This window comes from Varanus komodoensis, unplaced genomic scaffold (genome assembly GCF_004798865.1).
Source record: "Varanus komodoensis strain SLA01 unplaced genomic scaffold, ASM479886v1 scaffold10, whole genome shotgun sequence".
In the NCBI taxonomy this organism is placed as follows: domain Eukaryota; kingdom Metazoa; phylum Chordata; class Lepidosauria; order Squamata; family Varanidae; genus Varanus; species Varanus komodoensis.
The window spans coordinates 32,212,521-32,219,399 of NW_025335269.1; the positions used below are offsets into that span (position 1 = coordinate 32,212,521).

At 42.3% G+C, this 6,879-nt stretch overlaps 1 long non-coding RNA gene across 1 annotated transcript; it reads left to right on the plus strand.

Annotated features, from left to right (window-relative positions):
* Positions 1–267: 267 nt before the first annotated feature.
* Positions 268–6,593, plus strand: LOC123017294. Its single transcript, XR_006413576.1, has 4 exons — positions 268–364; positions 1,426–1,649; positions 2,074–2,258; positions 6,010–6,593. It is a non-coding gene; the product is annotated as an uncharacterized LOC123017294 (long non-coding RNA).
* Positions 6,594–6,879: the final 286 nt, after the last annotated feature.

Genomic DNA, 6,879 nt, shown 5'->3' on the forward strand with positions numbered 1-6,879 from the left:
ATGCTGACCCTCACATTTTTAAAATTTTACGCAGTACACTGGGAGAAAGCTGCCCTCTTAATAAATATGTGGGAAAACTACTTCAGAGCTTTGTACCATTGTGGCTCCTTCATGTATATTCACTAAACTAAGAAAATATACCATTCCTCTAACAGGTGTAGATCAACAGATGCTTCCTGACTTGTGAATTACACAGAAAACTGGATTTATTTTCTGTTCTCTTGTACAAAATTAAAATCTGTTTCTTCATTATTTGTTTCTTTCTTTAGTGGAGATGGACGTGAATGGGTGGATATGTGCACATAAAGGGTGACAGAAGGAAAAATCCGAATGAGTCCTGGGATGTGAGTTCGTTCTGGTTATGGTATGTGTTGGCATTTTACTCCAGCCAGCAAAAAGTAATTAGAATTGCACAAATGAATCCCCACCCCCATCCAAACAGTAGTACAGTCAACAAATTTTTTCTTGTTGCTGCCTTTGGGCATGATATGGAGATGTAAGAAAGATCTATGACACTTCCCAAAGACGGAACTTCTCTCTGCAGGTGTCCATGAAAGACATTTTCCTCTTTTGTCATGAGGTTCTTGAAGGGGAATTTAGCAGAGTCCTGTACTTCCTCAAACTGAATTAAGTATAGCTCAACATATAGTGTTGGGAGGGGCTGCTCTGCCGAGAAGTCCTTATATCTAGTTTGTTTGTCTTTCCTCTAGTGTACTTTAAACACCTTTGTACAAACAACTGCAATTCTAAAGTTGAGGATCATCTGTGTATTTACACTTGTAGAGGAATAGTGTGTTTTGTTACTTTAGTGAATCTGCAGGAAGGAGCCCTGTGACACAAAGTTTTGAAGAAGGAGCTTTGCATGCATTTATCAAGTGGGCAGTCAGGAAAATTTGAATAAATTGAGTGATGTGTCAAAAAGTTTAGAGAATTTGTTCCCCATTAATTGAGGAGGCGATCCTATCACCATGCAATCCCCATTTTTGCTGATTGCACTAACTCACTTTAAAGAATGCACGTACCAAGACTGGCTCAGTGTTGAGCAGAGCAAAGCAGAACGTGCAGGTGGTAGCCAGGTGTTGGAGGAAGGACTTCTACGCTGCGTGGCCTGCCCTGCCCTGCCCTGCCCTGCCCTGCCCTGCCAGGTAGCCTGCTGCCTTCAGGTGCAGTGGAGGATGCCACCTCAGAGCTTGTGTCAAAGAAGGGTTCAGCTGCTACTCTAGCCAGCTTTTGTACGTACATGGCACTGGTTAGGGCTTTGTCAGGGCCTCCCCAGGTCACTTTTCTACATGGAGCAAACACTCATAGAGGTCTGATCACAGATCTCTACCCTCTGTTTGTATGGTCTTTCATTCCCCAGGCAGCATCCAAGTACCCACATTCAAAATGCATTATGCAACTATTCCTTCTCTCCTTTCTTTACAGATTATGTTCAGGGAAGCAAAAGGACAGGAAAAGTGATAGGACAGCATGTGAGGGCTGCAAATGGAAGACATAGTTGTCTGCATCCCCCTGTAAAATTCTCTGAACGAGGCAGAGTGAATGCACCATAAAAGCCTCACCTGGAAGTGGGCATAGCCTTACATCAACCAATTCTGTGGAAGAAACTTATGGAAATACTTTTCACTATCCAGCACAATAGATGAATTGTAAGTCTAAAGAGCAATGTTATGTCTGCATACTTTCCATGAAAATTTAGCAAATGCCATTCTGCTGTATTAGTAAGTGACAGGTTTAAGGACAGATACTGGTTGGTGCTTCAAAATGATCACTTTGCCAAAAGCATTAGTGGCCAGCCTGTTTGGACTGAAGTCAGTTGTGCAGAATTGGCCCTCCAGTGGGTGCCACCCCATCCCATGGCTTGGTATGGCTTCGCTCTGTGTCTGCTAAGCTAGAGAACAAATAGAATCATAGAGCTGGAGAGACAGGTCCTTTTGAAACCAGCCACTTGCATGTTTAAAAAAAAGTCCGATGATAATGCACAATGATCCTTACGAGAATCTATTGGCTAAATACTGGCTCACTTCTGATCTTTCAGTAAGCATCAGTATCATTATGCAATTATGATTTCAGCTGGATGACCTCAAGCTATGTGTGTGGGAAGAAACAGCAAGCGGGGAGAAAAAAGTCCAAGAAAGAACTGAGATTGTCTCTGTGACTGTGACACTGTGCTCCACCCACTTCCTACGCACCCTGCCTATTTTATAAATAAATGCAAATAATAGAAAACTTGCTTTCAACAAAGAAATCAAACTCAGGTATGTATTGCACACCTAAAAGTTCTCACAGCTTGTACCATTGCAGTAAGTTACTCATTTTTTAAAATGACCATTCATCATTCAGAATGTAGATACAGACACAGATTCAGAAAATGTAACTTGTTCTGCTCTGCTCAGGCTATTTGCTGAGAACTGGGCTACTTCGTGGTGGCATCCCTTCAGGTTTTCATACTAGAATGTTGGCGGTGGTTAAAGCAGGGGTGGGCAAAACTGTCAGGTTCCTTTTTAGTCACTTTGTTGTAGTTGCAATGGTAAAGCAACTTCTTCTTCCTTCTCTTTTCTCCTCCTATATTATTTATTTACTTATTTTATACTGATAATTTTAATTTTATATGATTATGTTTGTAACTCAGTGTATTTTTTGTATTTTTGTATTTAATGGTAATTTATTATGTTCTATTGTATTTCAATGTATTTTATTGTGTTGTAAGCCGCCCCGAGGCTTCAGCAAGGGGCGGCATAGAAATGTAATAATAATAATGATAATGATAATAATAATGCCATTCTGCAATATTTCTGCATGGGAATATATCTGGTATCGGCTTGAACCAAACTCTGCAAATGTGTGCCCTTTTCATAGTCATTTTTGAAAGATCTGGAGTTACCCCCATAGGCTAAAGAAATGTGTACACTTTTCCCTAAAGTGCATTTAGGGAAAAGTGCACACAATGCATCTTTTGTGCGTTTTTCCTACATTGCCACACACAACCTCAGTATTTGGGAAACGGCTGATTTTGGAGCTGTGATGTGGGGAGTGTGAATTAAGTAACATCAAAATGTGAACTTGGTGACATTTTCACTCATCCCTATTTTAAACAAATTCCATGTTATAAGACAAATGGACATGCCACAGTGCACTCTGAATACAAACACAGCAGGATGAAAGTTAGTCTGGATTCTGCTTCTTATGTCAGTGTTCCAGAGGTGGAACGCCATCTAAACAGTGCATGGTGCAGCCCAGGTTGGGAGAGACTGTGCAGCATTTTTGAACATGTTCTCTGTTCCGTAGCTGTAAGGTTGCCATGCACTTCACTGGAATGTTCATTATAAAGTTTAGCAGGGGTTATTGAATGGACAACCTCACTGATTTAAAAGGAACTCTTCCTTGCTTTGAGACAGGCAAATTCTTTCCCTCTCATTTAAAACCTTGCCAGATTTCCAATTCGTGTTATTCTCAATGAATCATTTGATTGACGTGAGTCTACAAATATTGTTATATACATATGCTACATGTAGTCATATATATCATAGACTATAAGAGATACGGATTTATTTAATGCAAACATAAATTGAGTGGGGGTGGGGAGAAATATATTTTATTGAATGCGGTAAATATTTATTTTAAGGGAAAGGAAGGAGGGGGAAAGGAATCAGAGGAAAATGAAGTACATTAGTTTGCCAGAAAACAGTTTAAGGGAATTGTTCAAGGACAATTTCTCCTTGTAGCAAATGTGCCTTCCTCACCATGTCTGTATGCTCACGAGTATGCTTGCAAATCATTTCAGAATACCAACTTTGCTTTTGCCATTTAATTATAATTTGTTTTGGCTGCTGGTGATCAAGCTGCATTCCTAGCAAACAGCACAGAGTGCTTTCCCATTATTTCCATTATGTTTCTCAACAGAATGTGGCTTTCTTGCCCTTGCTGTTCTGCTTTAGCAGTAAGCTGCGAGGGAACATGGAACGTCTGGCATGGAACTGGAACATCGCATGCCCCAGTCATGGATTGCAGAGCCAAAGGTTACTTTTGCTTGCTCTGAACACTGGTGCTTTTTTACAGAAGGAAACCTGCAGCTTGCTCCAGCTCACATCTTAAGGCAGTCCCCCAGGCTGGTTAAACTACAACTCCCACAATCCCCATCCAGTGGCCTTAATGGCCACACTGGCTTGGAATGATGTGAGTCACAGTCCAGTGTTTCTGGTGGTTGTCCAGGTGGCAAAGGGGCCTTATGCTGTTTCCTGGGTACCTTGATGTGGATTTGGTGTGCTAACTGGCATTTTGGTCAGGAGGAATTGTTTTCATCTGCCTTGAATTATTGTGGAGTTTATGACATCCAGTAAGCTAGTGCTGTGGGCCATAAAAGCAAAACAAATGCATTGTCCATAAAATGATAAAACTCTGAGATCAGCTTTGTAGTAGCAGTGGGTGTCGGGGTGAGAAATGCAGCCTGGTATTACTAGAGGGCAAGTTTAAAACTTTTATTATATGAATAGGGAATAATATAATCACTATACAAAATAAGCACTTTCTAAGGATAACCCTTCATTTACTATGTTCTCCCTAGAAAGTGTTAGTATAAGGCCATGTTTTACGGCTTATCCCCCTCTGCCTTTTAACAGTTATAGCTATAACTTGATTGCTGTATGAGATTATTTCCTTCTCTGTGCTTATTTCTATCCGTAGCATAAATGATGATTAGAAATACTTAGCAAGAGCCAATATTTCCTATTGCAATTTACATAGTTTACTTTCAGTGATAGCGATTGCTTATTTATTTGAGGTGTGTGTGTATTTTTGTAAGCTCTGCTGATGACATGTGAAGCATCGTATAATTAAAGCATTAAAGGCGTGATCCTGTGCAGGTTTACACAGAATAATATCCTACAACTCCCAGCATTTCCCACCCAGTCAGAGGATCATGCCCTAACATAATGAAACACCTGAACAAAACATATAACACAACAGCTACATTTAAAAACAGAGCAAACAACAAACTTCCAGGCCACTGAGTTCTATAGTTGGTTTGGTGACACACTCTCCAACTAACTATTGGTTACTCTTAACAGCTGGTATGACCACATCTATGTCAAAACCTGATCAAGTTTTAAAGCATTTGCGTTTTGGTGCTGATGGGATGCAGTGAGAATAAGATTTTTTTCCCTCCACCACATTTTGTTCTCTCTCTCTCTCTCTGTCTCTCTCTCTGTCTCTCTCTCTGTCTCTCTCTCTCTCTCTCTCTCTCTCTCTCTCTCTCTCTCTCACACACACACACACACACACACACACACAGAGAGAGAGAGAGAGAGAGAGAGAGAGAGAGAGAGACTCCTGTAATCCTTTCCTCCACTTATTCATTCCTCCTGTTTAAGGCCTCCTCGAAACAGATGTAATGGCTCCCTCTTGGGAGGTACACATGGTTTTGGAAGCTCCCTCATGGCTCTTTCCTCTAATCACAGATCCTGAGTCAGCACTGTATGCGTGGCTGGCTGAAGCAAAGTGCAATCTGAAAAGTTCTCATTCCTTCCAAAAAAAGAAAAAAAATCAGCAGCATAGGGAAAACTGTACAGTTTTACATATGCATAGACCTGCAATCTCTTTAGTGCCATTGTTTCCTCTAACTTAATGCATGCTGGGGGTTAGTATCTACAGACAATGCTAGGCCTATCTGATGAGCCTTCGGCCCCTAAGATTAAGGCTGGGCATGCAGAACAGTTTGGATTACAAATGGGGGCTGGGGGGGGCAGGACTTTATTTGGTCTGCATTTTTAAGCAAACTGACCTCATTTGCACATCCTGCACTCCTGTGCGGAATGGGACAGTTATCCTTTGGCTCACACACTTCTCCAGATTTTGGAAGGCAGGCCTCTGCTTAAGAATCGCAGGCTCAAATGTGTCTGTTAGGGAATGGTTCATGCCAAAACGTATCTATTAGGGACATTTGTGTACACAGTGCACATGCTAGTGGAAACAGTGTATAGAAATGTTGACCTGTTATTTTTTAAATTGCAGATCGATGAGGAAATTGGATGGAACTGACATGCAAAACTGCCATGGACCAAAGATAGGTGGATTCTTTGGTTCCTAGCCTGGAGTGAGTTAGGACCAGGATCTGGGAGTCAAGCCTGAGGAGCATTCAGGATCAGAGAACAAGCCAGAAGCAATACAAGACATTCCAGAGCTCAGATAGATCTTGTTGAATAAATGAAGCTCCTTGAGGGAACCTTCCTTCCTGCCCAGGAGGACACCACAGCCAGCCTCGGGGGAGCCAGTCTGGCAGGTTCTTCACTGAGTGGCTGTGGTGATGCGGCTCACTGGCAGGGGCAGTTCCTGTCATATAGGGCTGTTCTCACAGGATCTCTGGATCTTCAGGTCAAGAAGGCAGTGAAGCTGAGAGACATATAGGCATTTTTTAAATCAGTGGGTCTAGGCCAACACTCTAACTGTTCACCACATTGGTTCTCTTGGTGTCCTTTGGTAAGTCGCACTAACAAGGCTTCTAGAATACTTTCTCAATGACTGAGCAGTGGGTCTCAGTTCATCTGCAGTGGTCAAAAGAATTGAATTGGTTAAGAATACTCCAGCTAGGCATACTGTCTCGAGGTATTAAGCAAGAGTTGGTTTTCCCAGGGTGAGCCAGGAGGGGTTCCACCCATGCCTCGGAGTGGGTGGTGAGGCTCGGCCTCCTCTGTCTGGTGGTGCACGATAGGCTCGTGTGGGCCACTGGGCCACAGATGCTGTTTTGGTCTGGGCATTCCTAAGTGAGATTCCTGTTTAACGCAATGCTTTGTAATAGTGCATGTGCTTGATGCTGGGTTGCTGGTGGTGGGTACTCCACTGCCTTGCTGATGCAAGAGGGCGCAGGGAGAGTCAGAGTTGCGT